The sequence below is a fragment of the Cydia splendana genome, chromosome 23, assembly GCF_910591565.1.
Source record: "Cydia splendana chromosome 23, ilCydSple1.2, whole genome shotgun sequence".
Classification (NCBI taxonomy): Eukaryota; Metazoa; Arthropoda; class Insecta; order Lepidoptera; family Tortricidae; genus Cydia; species Cydia splendana.
Genome location: NC_085982.1, coordinates 6,292,223 through 6,311,340, shown reverse-complemented (window position 1 = coordinate 6,311,340; position 19,118 = coordinate 6,292,223).

Genomic DNA, 19,118 nt, shown 5'->3' with positions numbered 1-19,118 from the left:
AAATTCAATGTAATCATGATGACCCTAGGGAGAGGGGGCACCATGGTCTATAAATGCTTAAGGCATCAAAACGGCACTGGTCGTTTGCGGAGTCAAACGATTTGGGACTCGCATTTAATACGCATTACCATGCCTTCCAGAAAAAAATCCAATCATTCGCGAAAGTCTCGCAACGCATTGAGGTTACAAGGGGCACGTGGTCTTCCTCAGGAGTCTGAAGAAGACCACAGTGAGTGGCGCTCTAGCCAGGCAGGCCGCTTCGCTTTCGCTCGCGCGCGTATACCTTACTGTATCGTCCGATATACATCTACTACTCTGTCGTTTGAATCACGTGTAAAATTTGAATAAGGGCGAAAAAAACTATTGATTTTGGAGTGTAGTTTTATTTAGTGGTACCTAATTGTAAAATATTTTATCTGGACTGCAGTCCTCTAGAATATCCATCTGTCAACTTTACTTCAAGTTCCGCCTCCAGGGGAGAGGGAGAGAAATTAGGATTAGTAATTAGCCGCTTACTGACACAGACCGAATTTCACGCGGGCGGAGCCGCGGGCACAGCTAGTAGTTAATAAAAAAAACAGCGAATTTAAGTTTTTCATACAAAACTTGTTTTAGCTCTATTACGTCTGTTTCATAAACTGGTGCTATATAAACTAATTACAGAACTAGATATACATCATGGCATTATATGTGCAAAGTTGCATTACATTCCAACACCTAGTTTTAAAATGAAAACGAAACTCCGTTTGTTCGGGAAGGTGAAATTCTGCTTGGGACTCTTAATATATTAAGTACCTGCCAAATTCCAAGAAACAAAAACATAAAACTCGCGACTGTCATGTATGCGGCGCTTACATATATGAAATAAAGTAGAAACCAGGTGAAAGTAGGACCTGTAATAGGAAAATAATGGACAGACTGACTTCCTGTGAATAATTCCTGAAATATCTGAGAACATTTCCAACTTTCCGTAACCATAGACAAAAAAAATACATAGATTGCTCACTCCATACATCAGTTTTGGTACCAAAAAGACTAGAGTCAAACCGTAAAAAGTCTGCAGTAATTTTGATAGCCCACGCAGTGCAAGTGTCATTTTAAACGTCAAACTTCTATGAAATTATGACGTATAAATAACACTTACGCTGCGTGGGCTATCAAATCCGCTGCAGACTTTTATTGGTGCGACTATATTATTTTCATAGTCGACATCTAGCATCGAGTAGCGGAATTAACAGCACTGCTAAGTAGCAGTAGCAGTACTGTCAAGTGACAATAGTTGTAGCACCGACCGGAAATTCTAATGCTCAACAACATAAGACCTTCCAGTCGGTGCTACATCTATTGTCACTTGACAATACTACTACTGCTACTTAGCAGTGCTGGTAATTCCGCTACTCGATGCTAGAAACAAATACAAATACAATTAATACAAATGCTTTATTCGTTGATCATGGTGTACACAACATGATGCATATGACGGTAAAAAAGGAAAATTGTTCCACTATGTCGTACCCAAGGGCATACGAAATTAAGTTTGATTGCTAATAGCAATTAGCATGCACCATGCACTAAATTAAGATTTACAGGCAGTGTGTATAATATGTCAAACAATAAATTAAGTAAAATGTCCAAATAATATCAATTAAAATAATATAAAAATCAATAAGAAAAAAAAATCATTATACATATCACAAATTATCTATCGATTGATCGATTGATTGATTGATTGATGTCGACTATGAAAATATTAGTCCTTTTGGTACCAAAACTGATGTAAGTATGGAGACTATAGAGTGAGCACTCTTAACGCATCTCTATGCCGTAACGCATCTCTGTACCTACTAGTGCGGCATTTTATTTTGCGTGTAAAAAGAGTAGCTGTAACTGCAGTAAGTTACAGAAGACGGGCGTAAAGGACCGCGACCTTGAGCCGGTCAGCATATTTCTTTCTCGCTCTCACTTATAACTGCGTCCAACGGACGTACGGTCCACCGTACCACCTTCCACACGATCGAACAGACCGATTCGGACTGGACGAAGGTCATGATTCGGCACGCCCGTCTGTTACAGCTTTAAGAAGGTTATCTTACTACGACTACTTTCGTAGAATATTAGATAAGCGTAGCCAATAGGTACGCTTAATATTAGGTACAGTGCAGCGACTACGATGCACGCCGTGCGAAATCTTCCGCCGAAGTAGACAACTTGGACACTGGCGGTCCTGGTCATAGGCGACGCGATCACTGAAACATTAAAAAAACCGGTCAAGTGCGAGTCGGACTCGCGTTCCAAGGGTTCCGTAGATTATTCAATTTTTAACAATGTATTTTTAGTGTTCCGCACAAACTTTGTTTACGGAACACTTATGGGATCAGTTCGGTCTTGTTTTATGTGGAACGTGAATGAAATGTCTTTAAAAAACCCGCAGGGGTCGGATCAAAAACTAAGTAATAAAGTCCGACTCACGCTTGACTGCACATTTCTAATAGGTTCTCCTGTCCTCTATAGGTAAAGAACATTTTGTATTTTTTTCAAAATGTTAGACCCAGTAGTTTCGGAGATAAGGGGGGGGGGGGGGGGGGAGGAAATGGTCAGACAGACAGACAAGCAGACAGACGCACGAGTAATCCTATAAGGGTTCCGTGTTTTCCTTCTGAGGAATCCTAAAAAACATAAAATTGATATCGTAGGTCCCAATGTCCATTTGTTAGGACAAAGTTGAACCAAGGTAAAAGCCAGTCCAGATGGGACAAACAAATTAAGTAAAATAAATAAATATCTGGGGACATCTTACACAGATCAACCTAGCCCCAAACTAAGCAAAGCTTGCAATATGGCTGCTAGGCGACGATATACATACTTATGGTTGTACGTTGTTTCATATACTACATTTTCGTAGAATTGTGCTTCATAGAAAATGTTTCTCATATTATCATTTCATAGAATGATCAACTTCCAGTGCACTTACATTTTAGAAGCTGTACTTGTAGATTTTTTATAGTTCAGAAAATTAATGTTTCGAAATTCATGTCATAAAATTTCAGGTCATATATTATTATTCCTTATAATATTAAGTTTATATAAAACTTGTTTCCAAGCCTGCATATTCATATAATTTTGTTTCACATTTTATTAAACTTAATATTTTCATTTCATATAAGGCTCAGTAACTCAATACTTACTTTGTCAAAAATTAAATCATAGATATTTTTTTCTGCGGTAATCGCAGTTCTAACCTAACCCAACCTACTTTTCTAGCAACAGTTTGTTTCTGCAGGGGTCGCTGTTCTAACCTAACCTAACCTACTTTTCTGGCAAAAAATTTTTCTGCGGGGTTCGCAGTTCTAACCTAACCTAACCTACTTTTCTAGCAAGAGTTTGTTTCTGCGGGGGTCGCAGCTCTAACCTAACCTAACCTACTTTTCTAGCAACAGTTTGTTTCTGCGGGGGTCGCAGTTCTAACCTAACCTAACCTACTTTTCTGGCAACAGTTTGTTTCCGCAGGGGTCGCAGTTCTAACCTAACCTAACCTACTTTTCTAACAACGGTTTGTTTCTGCGGTGGTCGCATTTCTAACCTAAACTAACCTACTTTTCTAGCAACAGTTTTTTTCTGCTGGGGTCGCAGTTCTAACCTAACCTAACCTACTTTTCTAGCAACAGTTTGTTTCTGCGGTGGTCGCAGTTCTAACCTAACCTAACCTACTTTTCTAGTAACAGTTTGTTTCTGCGGGCGTCGCAGTTCTAACCTAACATAACCTACTTTTCTGGCAACAATTTTTTTCTTCGGGGTCGCAGTTCTAACCTAACCTACTTTTCTGGCAACAGTTTGATTCTGCGGGGGTCGCAGTTCTAATATTACAATTCTTTGCATTGAGTTTCTTTTCAATAAATTTAAATGAAGTGCATAAGTTCTGAAATAATAATATTTGAAAAGAAAATACTCGAACTAAATATTATATTAAACAGTTCCTATGGAACAACAATCTATGAAATCTGTGTCTACGAAACAAGAATACACGAAACATAATTCTACTGTTTGATAAGTTTCTAAATTTAAAAAGTTTGACAGTAATATACATTCAACTGAATTTCTGAGAAATATGTTTCAACCAAATAAATAGTCTATGAAACAATAATATTGGAACTGAAAGTATATGAACCAAATGATATATGAAATAATTTTGAGAAACGACATTCTATGAAATTTCTGTCTGTGAAATAGGGTGACACCATACACCCTATTTCAGACACTTATATAGATAATAAATCTAATACGGCATACCTTTAAACGAGCAATTCTTGTTTATTTATTTATTTATATGTAGGTATTTATATATATATATAAACGGCTCTAACGATTTCGATGAAATTTAGCAAATTGGGGGTTTTCGGGGGCGATAAATTTGATTTTTGAGTTTTTATATGTTTTACGAGCAAAGCTCGGTGTCCCAGATATTACATACTTATATGACGACCGGTCTGGCCTGTGGTTAGTGACCCTGCCTGTGAATTAGGTCATGGGTTCGAATCCCGGTAGGGGTATTTATTTGTGTGATGAGCACAGATATTTGTTCCTGAGTCATTTAGCCTGATAAAGGGTTAAAGAATAATTTTAAAATTTGCATGCTGTCTTGAGATAGCGGTTGACCCGTTGATCCTTGAGATAGTGGATCAAGGTGGGACAACTAGTAACCTAATTTTCAGACCAGGGGCCCGTTCCTCAAAACCTTGTAACTTGTAATCATCAATTTATTTAATTCAGACATAAATACCTATCCATAATACAAGCAGATGTCACTTTTTGTTAGAAAAGTATTACACTAGTATTACAAGTTACAATCTTTTGAGAAACCTGGACCCCTGTAACTAACCCTTTTTCTGCAAATAATAATCTGAATATGGATCTGAATCTGAAACAAAAAAAATACTTCTTAAACATACAACAGCAATAAAAATATTATGAAAAAACCTAACTTAGGTTGCCGCCAGCAGCGGGGCAGGGCCCAAGCCAAGAGATGAACTGACGGTATTTTAACGGTTTTTAACCTATGGTATGGTGCCAAATGTGCCAAATATATGTAAATACATAGGTATATGAATGTTGTAATTTTAAGATTAATTTTAAAACTTGCATGCTGTCTTGAGACAGCGGATCAAGATGGAACAATTATAAAACCCCAGTAGGTAAAGGTTGCTGGAGAGATGATCTCCACCATTAATTTAGTATAGTTTATGGTGGGTAACAAATAACCCGAGAACCCGTCCAAATTACGTAGGTTATATTACCTAATAATGCATAGGTACCTTTAGCGCCGCCGTAACCGGCCCCTGTGACGATGGCGCCGGGTTCAACTGCCGTCTTCCTTTTGATTATCCTTGTACCCATTTCTGAAAATATACAGGCACGTTTTAAGCATGGCTTCTTATGGCCGCGAATATTCTACGTCAGCATCAGGGATACAAGTGAGCTATAAAGACATTTTAATATTTATTTTTATACAGAGTAGCTGTCCCGTTAAATGTTTGAAGACAGTTTTTGTATAAATTCATTTTTGATACACGCTTTTCCGGCTGACACAAACAACAAGAAGGCATAGAGGGAAATGCATGGAACACAATTTTTTACTCCATAACTTTGTATGGACTAGTTACGTTACGAAGTGAACATATCAAAAGTCATCACACAAATCAATTAATTTATTTAATTCAGACATAAATTTACCTATCCATATTACAAGCGGATGTCATTTTTTGTTAGAAAGGTATTACACTAGAATTACAAGTTACAATCTTTTGAGAAACCTGGACACCTGTAACTAACCCTTTTTCTGCAAATAATAATCTGAATATGGATCTGAATCTGAAACAAAAAAAATACTTCTAAAACATACACCAGCAATAAAAATATTATGAAAAAACCTAACCTAGGTTGCCGCCAGCAGCTGGGTAGGGCCCAAGCCAAGAGATGAACTGACGGTATTTTAACGATTTTTAACCTATGGTATGGTGCCAAATGTGCCAAATATATGTAAATACATACATAGGTATATGAATGTTGTAATTTTAAGATGTATTTTAAAACTTGCATGCCGTCTTGAGACAGCGGATCAAGATGGAACAATTATTAAACTAATTATAAAACCTTTAACTAACCCTTTTCCTGCAAATAAAAATCTGAATCTGAAACAAAAAAATACTTCTAAAACATAGAGAGCAATAATAATATTACGAAAAAACCTAACCTATTTAGGTTGCCGCACGGTTGCCACCAGCAGCAGGGCAGGGCCCAAGCCAAGAGATGAACCGACCGTATTTTAACGATTTTTAACCTGTGACATGGTGCCTAATATACAGTATGAAATACTTTTAAAAGCTTTTATCATGACGTATCCGGTCATACGTAAAAAGGTGTATGTTAACCTCTCGGGCGGCAAAGCAATATTTTGAATTTTCGCGGTGTGCGGCGCGAAGCAAGTCTTCAATATTCAAAATGGCATTTCGAGGCACCTTGTCGTACGAGGGGTTAACTAATGTTCATTCGTAAAGCTAGAGCTGGAATTCAGTAGGGGTTGCTGGAGAGATGATCTCCACCATTAATTTAGTAGTTTATGGTGGGTAAAAAATAACCCGAGAACCCGTCCAAATTACGTAGGTATATTTGGTATGCTATTTTATCCCTCAGGCCTCAGGGGCGCACGCGACTGACCAGGACTGACCCGTCTATATAACATACTACATCTATGGTGGCCAAGAAGGGACTAGGGGCAACTGTTGAAATGTTCTGCTGACAGAATATCTTAACGTAGGTACCTAATAATGCATAGGTACCTTTAGCGCCGCCGTAACCGGCCCCTGTGACGATGGCGCCGGGTTCAACTGCCGTCTTCCTTTTGATTATCCTTTTACCCATTTCTGAAAATATACAGGCACGTTTTAAGCATGGCTTCTTATGGCCGCGAATATTCTACGTCAGCATCAGGGATACAAGTGAGCTATAAAGACATTTTAATATTTATTTTTATACAGAGTAGCTGTCCCGTTAAATGTTTGAAGACAGTTTTTGTATAAATTCATTTTTGATACACGCTTTTCCGGCTGACACAAACAACAAGAAGGCATAGAGGGAAATGCATGGAACACAATTTTTCACTCCATAACTTTGTATGGACTAGTTACGTTACGACGTGAACATATCAAAAGTCATCACACAAATCAATTAATTTATTTAATTCAGACATAAATACCTATCCATATTACAAGCGGATGTCACTTTTTGTTAGAAAGGTATTACACTAGAATTACAAGTTACAATCTTTTGAGAAACCTGGACCCCTGTAACTAACCCTTTTTCTGCAAATAATAATCTGAATATGGATCTGAATCTGAAACAAAAAAAATACTTCTAAAACATACACCAGCAATAAAAATATTATGAAAAAACCTAACCTAGGTTGCCGCCAGCAGCAGGGCAGGGCCCAAGCCAAGAGATGAACTGACGGTATTTTAACGATTTTTAACCTATGGTATGGTGCCAAATGTGCCAAATATATGTAAATACATAGGTATATGAATGTTGTAATTTTAAGATGTATTTTAAAATTTGCATGCCGTCTTGAGACAGTGGATCAAGATGGAACAATTATTAAACTAATTATAAAACCTTTAACTAACCCTTTTCCTGCAAATAAAAATCTGAATCTGAAACAAAAAAATACTTCTAAAACATAGAGAGCAATAATAATATTACGAAAAAACCTAACCTATTTAGGTTGCCGCACGGTTGCCACCAGCAGCAGGGCAGGGCCCAAGCCAAGAGATGAACCGACCGTATTTTAACGATTTTTAACCTGTGACATGGTGCCTAATATACAACAGTATGAAATACTTTTAAAAGCTTTTATCATGACGTATCCGGTCATACGTAAAAAGGTGTATTTATAAAGATAAAAAATAGGTATCGATACCTTTGCGTTCAATTGGCGTAAAGGACAAAATGCTACTTTTCAGGAGACGCGAAAAACTGCGATTTTTTTTTTTAATTTGATATATTTTTGTTGTTTATCGAGCTATATTTTTGATGTGTATTAGAAAAGTACTCAAAATGTTAGTCTCTGTAACCTAAATTAGCAATCATATCTATAAATTAAATAGGAAAGCAGTTAATGTCCTTTTAAATTGGTCAAAAACAGTATCAATGTCCTTTGCGCCCATGAAATTTTTGATAATTTAGTGAATCTTGTTTAGTAAGGGGTCATAAGTGACGTTCTCGGATTATTTTATTCCAAATTTGGGGTGTATTAGTTACCAGCCGCGGTACACACTACACGTGTTAACTGTTTTCAGTATAGTTTACTGTTACGAAGCTTAAAAATGTATCAAACGGTAGTTAAATATGCTAGGTATATCCCGATTACAGTTGTTATTAATATTTTTCTGATAATATAGTAATAATAAAGAAAACACAATATTTTTAACCAATTATACAATAAAAAATAATTAAATGCTCAAAAAGTTGCTAATATTCGGGAATGAAGGTAAAGTAAATATCCCAGTGCTTAACACTAGCCGCATTATATTATAACAATCATAACATAACAGCTTTTAATCATAACAAGGGAAGTATTAGATCCGCTAACTATGATTAGAATTATCATATCAAGCATTTGGACGTTTACTTAGTGAATAATCGTCCAAATACTATAATTCAATACAGTAAGTTATAATAGGTAATAATACTGATTCAATATTTCAAGATCTCTTATTTTAAAATACGATATATCAAGATATTTAATCGAAAAACACTATTAATTCCTATTCAAGTTACTCAAGTAGTGATTTCTGTGTTATTTAGTCCCCGTTACCTATAGCTGCATTGATTTCTGATTTCAAATACTTAAAAATATATTTTGTTAGAACGATTATGAAATAATTAAGTAAATGAATTAATTAAAACCGTTTCGGTTATTAAGTATTAATTACCACTTCGTTCAGATACGTTTCAAACTTTCTAAAGTGATTGAAACGTTTTTTTTTTTTCAACGAGTTATTGTAGCCGAGCTCAAGCAATGACACAAATAATTAAATTACGCACAAACAACCACTTCCACCGCTCAGGGACGGATAATAAACAGTCATAACATAACCCTGCGCTGGTCAAGCTGCATGCCCAATGAGAATCGGGATAGTGAGGCGATGGGCAGTCGCTGATACACCTGTCTCGTTCTCCTAATCAACAAGAAATGCGAGTAAGAAAGGTACAGAGTGTATTATGCACAGGCTAGTACGTTGTCGCAGGACTATAAGAGATTCCACTGCGAGTAAAACAATGATAGTTGCGGAAAAAACACTGAGCTGAGGTTTCATTGCATTACATTTTAGTAGTAAAGGATCCATAAAACGATTTATTTATTTGGCATTATAGACCTTTACGCCCATGAACAAAGATAACAGCGGAAAAAACTCTTAGCGTAAATGCTTTCAAATTTAAGGGCAAACATTACATTATAGTAATAAAGGTCCCAGAAAACGATTTATTTGATATTATTCACCGCTACGTCCATGTTATTTGTTTTAAATTTAGAGTTTAGAAACTAATTTGTGGTAGTAAAAGACACAAGTATTAGAAAAGTCCTTTACAACCTTGTTCGCTTCTTATACTTATTAAAAAATATTTTTAGAGCGGGTCGTAAAGGGCAAGTACAATAATATCAATAGTAAAATATGTCCTTTACGACCATCTTGACCATACGATATGAAAAATCATTAAGACAAATGAAGGGCTTAAAGGACGACAAAAGACATGTAAGTCATTTACAACAATATTTATATTTAGCGGTAACCTTTACGATAATATCTTTGAACATCTAATTGGTAACTGGTCATTTACGCCCCTTGAGCTAAGCTGTTTTTGCAAAATCATAGTAAAAAATTGGGTCGTAAAGGCCACTTTTTAAGAGATATCGAATTTTTTTAACTATACCGAACGATAGCGCTTGGAATTCTGAACAAAACTGTATATATAACTCATTTTCGCCAAAATGTCCTTAACGCCAATTGAACCCAAAGGTATCGGTATGTTAACCTCTCGGGCGGCAAAGCAATATTTTGAATTTTCGCAGTGTGCGGTGCGAAGCAAGTCTTCAATATGCAAAATGGCATTTCGAGGCACCTTGTCGCACGAGGGGTTAACTAATGTTCATTCGTAAAGCTAGAGCTGGAATTCAGTAGGGGTTGCTGGAGAGATGATCTCCACCATTAATTTAGTAGTTTATGGTGGGTAAAAAATAACCCGAGAACCCGTCCAAATTACGTAGGTTATATTTGATATGATATTTTGTCCCTCAGGCCTCAGGGGCGCACGCGACTGACCAGGACTGACCCGTCTATATAAAATACTACATCTATGGCGGCCAAGAAGGGACTAGGGGCAACTGTTGAAATGTTCTGCTGACAGAATATCTTAATAATGCATAGGTACCTTTAGCGCCGCCGTAACCGGCCCCTGTGACGATGGTGCCGGGTTCAACTGCCGTCTTCCTTTTTATTATCCTTTTACGCGTTTCTGAAAATATACAGGCACCTCGGAGTAATTAACAATGGAGCCGCCATTAACAGGCGTTCCCCTCTGTCGAAAATAGGCGGCCAATGGTCAACCACATGTCAACCATATGTATGGACTGACGTTTATCTGACATGACGTACCTATACATTTGATGTGCCCCTCCCCCGCAAAAAACGGCAGACTATTTTGTACCGAATATTTTAGACATGGCATCTCCGTTGGTTATATCCTCTAAGACAGGCACGTTTTAAGTATATACAGAGTAGCTGTCACGTTAAATGTTTGCAGATATTTTTTGAATAAATTAATTTTTGATACATGCTTTTCCGGCTGAGTTTACATTTAGGTCCAGCAACAAGAAGGTATAGAGGGAAATGCTTGGAACACAATTATTCACTCCATAACTTTGTATGGACTAGTAACAAGGACTAGTCCCCGGCCGTACCCATACAACCATTTCCAGTCGCCGTTACGACGCGGTGTTGACACATCTTGTGTCGACACCGTCTGTTTCGGTCACAATTCCAGTCGCAGAGTCGTCGCCGTGTCGACACAGTTACCAGAAATGGGGAAGGGTCGACACATGACACAAAGTGACATAAAGTGTGGTCGCCGTGTGCACACATTGTTTCGGGTTTGCGACTACTTTATGCCAAAATCATTCGTTCATTCGTTCATTTTGTTCCTGTCAAATGGAAACTGTCAGATGGAAAAATACTTAAATAAAAATAAGTGACATTAATACGCCATCTCTAAAACGGATTACAAGACGTAATTATATATTGTTTGCATTTATATTACAATATGACTTAAATTATTATGGGGAATTAAACTGCTCGAGTGATTTGATAAACTAAGTGTGATATAATCAACGCGCCACCACATTGTTTTAGTTTAGCCGGAAATGAAATTGTTTACTTCTCAGTGCCTGTGTTCATAACTATATTATTTGAAGCATTTTTAGTACTTCGATGCGTATACTATACTTAAATAACAGAAATAACGCTTTACATACTACGAAACTTGCTAATTATGATGTATAAATATGGTTTAAGGCTGAGAAATATTGCAGTCACAAAGTAGGTGCAATGTTTCGACTTTGTGTCGACTCTGTGTTGACACATGACACGCGCTGTCAAAAGTAATAACAAAGTTACTGGTATGTTACTGGATTTGCAAAATGGCTCCTTGTGTTGATTTGTTTTCAGATATTCTCAAAGTGTAAAAATGCCGTGGTCAGAGATGGGCATTAATCGATTAACTGTTTATTCGACTAATTAATGGAATAAAAAAAGTTAATTCTCAAATTTTAATCGCGATTAGTTTAGTCGACCTAACATAGATTGAAATTGAATTAATCTGAATATTAATCGAATAAATTATCGATTAAATCTCGATTGAAAGTTGACAGGGGGCCATTTTTGTACGTAAAAATAATAGAAATGTCTTGCATGCAGATGGTAGCAAAACACTTTGTCATAAAAGTCGAGATGGGTGTCGATATATAGGTTTTAGGGAGTGCCGATTTCGAAAATAATGACCATTTTGGAATCCGAAATGGCGGCCATGCACTGTGTCATAAAAGTCGTCATGGATGTCGTTTTATACGTTTTAGGGGGGCCTCAATTTTGAAAATGATGACCATTTTGGAATCCAAAATGGCGGCCATGCACTATGCCATAAAAGTCGTCATGGGTGTCGTTTTATAGGTTTTAGGGGGCGCAGATTTCGAAAATGATAACCATTTTGGATTCCAAGATGGCGACCATGCACTATGTCATAAAAGTCGTCATGGATGTCGTTTTACAGGTTTTAGGGGGCCCCGATTTAGAAAATGATGACCATTTTGAAATCCAAAATGGCGACCATGCACTATGTCATAAAAGTCGTCATGGGTGTCGTTTTATAGGTTTTGGGGGGCGCAGATTTAGAAAATGATAACCATTTTGGATTCCAAAATGGCGGCCATGCACTATGTCATAAAAGTCGTCATGGGTGTCGTTTTATAGGTTTTAGGGGGCGCAGATTTCGAAAATGATGACCATTTTGGAATCCAAAATGGCGGCCATGCACTATGTCATAAAAGTCGTCATGGGTGTCGTTTTATAAGTTTTGGGGGGCGCAGATTTCGAAAATGATAACATTTTCAATTTAAAAATGGCGGCAATGCACTATGTCATAAAAGTCGTCATGGATATCGTTTTATAGGTTTTAGGGGGCGCAGATTTCGAAAATGATGACAATTTTGGATTCCAAGATGGCGGCCATGCACTATGTCATAAAAGTCGTCATGGATGTCGTTTTATAGGTTTTAGGGGGCGCAGATTTCGAAAATGATGACTATTTTGGATTCCACTTTTATGACAAAATACGTAGCCGCCATCTTGGATTATAAAATGATCATCGTTTTCGAATTCTGCACTCTCTAAAACCTATAAATCGACATCCGTGACGACGCAAGTTATCTTTATTTTCAGATCTAACAAATTGCTACAGAATACAAAGGACAAAAAAGAAGCGAGGAGGTAATGAAACAAGCAAAAATACAGATGATTCCTCGACGCAATTGGGTGATTCTTAAATTGTGTCCAGATTTTTTTTGTCATAAAAGTTTATATTTTTCACATATTACTCTCACAAGTTCCGTGACATTTCGACCTTGTAATTTTTTAAGTAAATGTTTTTGTTTATCTATGAGGATCTCACTAGAATAGTATAATCAAGGTATGCTTATATTTGATGAATGAAATAGTAACGCAAAAAAAAAATATATTTGTGTCTTATATTCCTGCCGAAGACTTTTATTTTACCTTTTCCTTCTACACAAGTTTGGCCAAGTAATAAGAATTTAGGGCTCTCAATTTTATTTTGACTTCTACAACAGTAAAGCTACGAGGCCATGTTTGGTATCGTTTTCGTATAAATTCGCAGTACCAAATTTAGATAAGGTATCACATTGATACCATTCCGAAGTAAAAACATATAAACTTATTAAAATACTTTCTTTTAAACTCCTCTTCACGCTTAAACTGCTGAACAGTTTTAATTTAAATTTGGTACACATATATTTTGAGTCCCGAGACAGGATATAATAAGTTATCTCAAAAATCATCCTTTAAAGGTGTGAAATGAGGTGTAGGGGGGAATTCAGAATTGACTTCTTGAAGTTAATACTGTTTAAGTTTAGGTTTGAAGTCATGTTTTTTCATCATTTTTAACTAAATCAAAGATGTAGACCATCCCAAATTTCATATAAATCGGTTCAGCGGTTATTGATTTCCCGTACAAATTTCCACGCCACTTTTCACACCTTCGAAAGATGATTTTGGTTATAAGATCTATCCTATGTCCTGTTCCGGGACCCAAACTATTTCTATACCAAATTTCAACGAAATCGGTTCAGCGGTTAAGCGTCAAGAAGAGTTTCAAAAAAACCGGCCAAGTGCGAGTCGGACTCACGTATTAAGGGTTCCGTACGTTAAGTCCGACTCGCGCTTGACTGCACATTTCTAATAGGTTTTCCTGTCATCTATAGGTAAAGAACTATTTTGTGTATTCAGACGGACATACATACAGACGCACGAGTGATCCTATAAGGGTTCCGTTTTTTCCTTTTGAGGTACGGAACCCTAAAAAGATTTATTTTTATTTTGTGGAATGGTGTCAATGTGATATCTTAAATGGATTCAGCACCCCAGATTTATACGAAAACTATACCAAACACGGCCTAGCACCTTCACTGATATAGATATATCAAGATAAAACTGAGAGCCCTAAATAAACTTTCAAGAGCGGATATCTCAAAAACTATTCAACATATCGAAAAAATTGACTGAATAAACTTGTAACAAATTAAATTAACTTTCATTTTGTATAAGTGGCCATGTCGCTGAGATGCATAGTTTCCGAGATATAATCGAAAAACGGGAAAATGGGACCTTCAAAGCCCCCTCTCTCCCCCCCGCTCAAGGGCTACTGCCGGGGACTTTTGATATGTTCACCTCCTAACTTGTCAAACCGAGTTACGGAGTCAAAAATTGTGTTCCAAGCATTTCCCTCTACAACTTTTGGAGCATTCGTTGCCTGACCTAAGTAGCTTATTGAATTTCTTTAAAAACTTTTCTGTAAAAGGTTGACGGGTGTTGGGTGTTTATATGGTTTCGGTCGATTATTATCATTTGCATTGCCCATGATGACTTACTAGAATTACGAGCACACGAGACACTAATAGTAGTTTGACAAACCTTGGTTTTCAAGAGGTATTTTATATTGACATTTGCTGTCACAAATTTGCTGTCAGATTTAGTCGCAAACCGCACGCAAAGTGCACACAAATGTGTCGACACCTTGTTACGGAAAAGTGTAGACACGGCGACGACACTTTGTTTCGAAACAATTCTAGACACATTGTGTGGACTCTGTTACGACACATCTGACATTTAGTTACCACTTTGTGATTCTGCGACTGGAATGGTTATATGGGTAGCCCTTGAGCCGGAGGGATTTTTCGGTATTTCACTTATATCTTGGAAACTTTGCTTCTTAACGACATAACTTACACAAAACGAAAGCTGATTAAATTTGCTACAAGTTTTATTTTTCTTTATTTATTTTCAGTCTTAGGCTAGACAGTTTACAATTTCAATAGGTATGTTTATAAAAATAAAACCGTGACTAGTATTGCTCTAATGGAAACCAAAAAAGTTAAATTTCTGGGCATTCATATGGACCCCTTTCTTGACTGGAAGAGTCATATTGATTCTACTTTTGGTAGACTTGACTGGTTTGATTTCGCATTGAAAAAGTGAAGGCAGGGTGTATCCGTTGAAGCAGCACTGACGGCCTACCATGGCTATGTTTTATCCGTCCTCAATTATGGCCTTAACCTATGGGGGAATTCAATGGACGTTGAAAGAGTGTTCAAGATACAAAAAATATGTATACGCGCAATTGAAAATGCCTGGAAAAGATGTAGCTGTAAACCTATCTTTAAAGAGCAGCATTCTTCTATTAGGTTGTATGTATATTTTCAAAATATGTTTGATAGAAATTTCCAAACTATTTTAAGATAAGGTCTGATGTATTTGCAGGCAATTTGAACGCACCTTACAGAGATCTTTTAAACCACCCACGCTGTAGGACTGAAATTTACAAACGGAATGCGTATTATATTATATGTGTATTCTCGTTTAGGTACATAAATCTACCAACAGAAATTAGGAATATTGAAGGCAACGAATTCAATGGTACCCTTAGAATATGGCTCCAAGATCTTTTTTTTTCAACATTAAAGAATTTTTAAATTATAAAATGACATTGGTGACTTGAAAAATGTATTGAGTTTGAATTTTTTGTTTTCTTAATATATGAAATAATTTTAAGTGGGTAGCTCATAAATTTAAATGTATTGTATTGTAAATAGGTCATTAATGTACCTACCAGTGTTGGCCGAACGTTAATGCAATTGACCATTAAAAATTAACCATTGAAAAGGTTAATTGCCATTAACCATTAACCATTGAATGAAAATTAATTATCAATTGCATTGATCATCAATTTGCATTAATATTAATTTATTTCGAACCACTAACAATTAAAAAGAATTAATGGTTATTGCTTTACAAACCATTAAAAATTAAATCAATTTTGAATGAAAATTGAAAATGTGATTGATAATTAACAATTAACAAGAATAAACATCGTAATTTTTGTCTCTGTATTTTTATGCAGGGTTTTCCCATATGTTCCCCGCGAAGACAAATGGGAATTCACCCATTATTGGTAATTATTGGTAATAATGGGTGCTTATTGGTATATTCCCATTTGTCCCCGATTCGCGTGACCTACGCCATGCATGAAGCTGGGACAAATGGGAATGTTTTATGTGAATGAATATGAACGGCGGGGAACAAAAGGGATACACCCGATATTAGTGTTCCCATATGTCTCCGCTCCAATGAGATGGGGAAAAATGGAAATATTTCTATGCAGCGTCTTTTCCCATATGTTTCTATACACTCATTATAGGTGCATTCCTATTTGTCCCTGCCATATGTGAGTTGGAGACAAATGGGAAACGGGGGCAAATGGGATTTATATGCAGAGCCTATTCCATCTGTTCCAGGTGGGAACAAATGGGAAAACATCAGAAAATGATGTGTTCCCATTTGTTCCCACCTTATTGGTGTGGAGAAAAATGGGAAACGGGGTAAATGGGATTTATATGCAGCGTCTATTCCATCTGTTCCAGGTGGGAACAAATGGGAAAACATGGGAAAATGATGTGTTCACATTTGTCTCCACACCAATAAGGTGGGGACAAATGGGAATGTTTTATATGAATGAATATGAACGGCGGGGAACAAAAGGGATACACCCGATATTAGTGTTCCCATTTGGCTCCGCTCCAATGAGATGGGGAAAAATGAAAATATTTCTATGCAGCGTCTTTTCCCATATGTTTATATACACTCATTATAGGTGTATTCCTATTTGTCCCTGCCATATGTGAGTTGGAGACAAATGGGAAACGGGGACAAATGGGATTTATATGCAGAGCCTATTCCATCTGTTCCAGTTGGGAACAAATGGGAAAACATCAGAAAATGATGTTTTCCCATTTGTCCCCACCTTATTGGTGTAAAGACAAGTGGGAAACGTGGACAAATGGTATTTATATGCAGCGTCTATTCCATCTGTTCCAGGTGGGAACAAATGGGAAAACATCGGAAAATGATGTGTTCCCATTTGTCTCCACACCAATAAGGTGGGGACAAATGGGAAATATTTATATGCAGTCTTTTCCTATATGTTCCCCGAGGGGACAAATGAATGAATGAAAATCTTTATTTCAGGCAACTAATGGCCCATACATAAATACCTTAAAACTAGCATACATATTATATAAAAATATATTTTATAACTAAACACTACATATCACATTATGGCTGCGATGCATTACGCAACCCCGCAGTGTCAGGGAGCCGGCCGCGGAACCGCCGAAACTTGACACCCTTCGGCCAAAACTCCTCCTTGGTGAAGGTCGCTAGATGGTCAGTCGGAACGCTCACCACAAACGAATTAAAATTCGCATTGTGTCGAGATTCCAACTTCACGACCCTCAGGATGAATCCGGTCTTCGTTTTCACATACTTTACGATGTCATCGACCTTCGTAAGGTAATGTAGACGGGACACATACAGCAGCGTCGACGGTGTTGTAGGACGCAGCAAATGGTTCGGTCCAGTCGGTGCGGTACCACACTGATTCTGACGAGCCGGTTTTCTTCTCTTCTCCACCTTCTTGAAACCGTCCTCGTCACATCGCGACTCCCTTAGAGTCGGCTGTGATTGGTCCTTGTGAACAGGATCACGAAGGCTCTGCACCCCTTTCTTCGGCCGCTGCTTAGGCTTGGACACAGCAGGCGGCTTAGCGGCAGTACTAGCGTAGGAACGTTTCGGGGTTAACGTACTCTCGCGTGACGTGCGCGTCTCCGGTCAAATGGGAATACACTCATTATTGGTTATAATGGGTGCATTATTGGCGTATTCCCACTTGTCCCCTATCCACGTGTCCTACGCCATACATGAGAAGGGACAAATGGGAACACATCATTTTCCCATGTTTTCCCATTTTTTCCCACCTGGAACAGATGGAATAGACGCTGCATATAAATCCCATTTGTCCCGTTTCCCATTTGTCTCCACTCCAATAAGGTGGGGACAAATGGGAACACATCATTTTCAGATGTTTTCTCATTTGTTCCCACCTGGAACAGATGGAATAGGCTCTGCATATAAATCCCATTTGTCCGTTTCCCATTTGTCTCCAACTCACATATGGCAGGGACAAATAGGAATACACCTATAATGAGTGTATAGAAACATGGGAAAAGAAGCTGCACAGAAATATTTCCATTTTTCCCCATCTCATTGGAGCGGAGACAAATGGGAACACTAATATCGGGTGTATCCGTTTGGGGAACAAAACGGATACACCCGATATTAGTGTTCCCATTTGCCGTTCATATTCATTCATATAAAACATTACCATTTGTCCCATTCATATTCATTAGCATTTGTTCATGCATGGCGTAGGTCACGCGAATCGGGAACAAATGGGAAAACATCGGAAAATGATGTATTCCCATTTGTCCCTTCTCATCTATGGCGTAGGACACGTGGATAGGGGACAAGTGGGAATACACCAATAATGCACCCATTATAACCAATAATGGGTGTATTCCCATTTGTCCCCGCGGGGAACATACTGCATATAAATATTTCCCATTTGTCCCCACCATATTGGTGTGGAGACAAATGGGGACACATCATTTTCCGATGTTTTCCCATTTGTTCCCACCTAGAACAGATGGAATAGACGCTGCATATAAACCCCATTTGTTCCCGTTTCCCATTTGTCTCCACACCAATAAGGGGGGGACAAATGGGAACACATCATTTTCAGATGTTTGCCCATTTGTTCCCACCTGGAACAGATGGAATAGGCTGTGCATATAAATCCCATTTGTCCCCGTTTCCCATTTGTCTCCA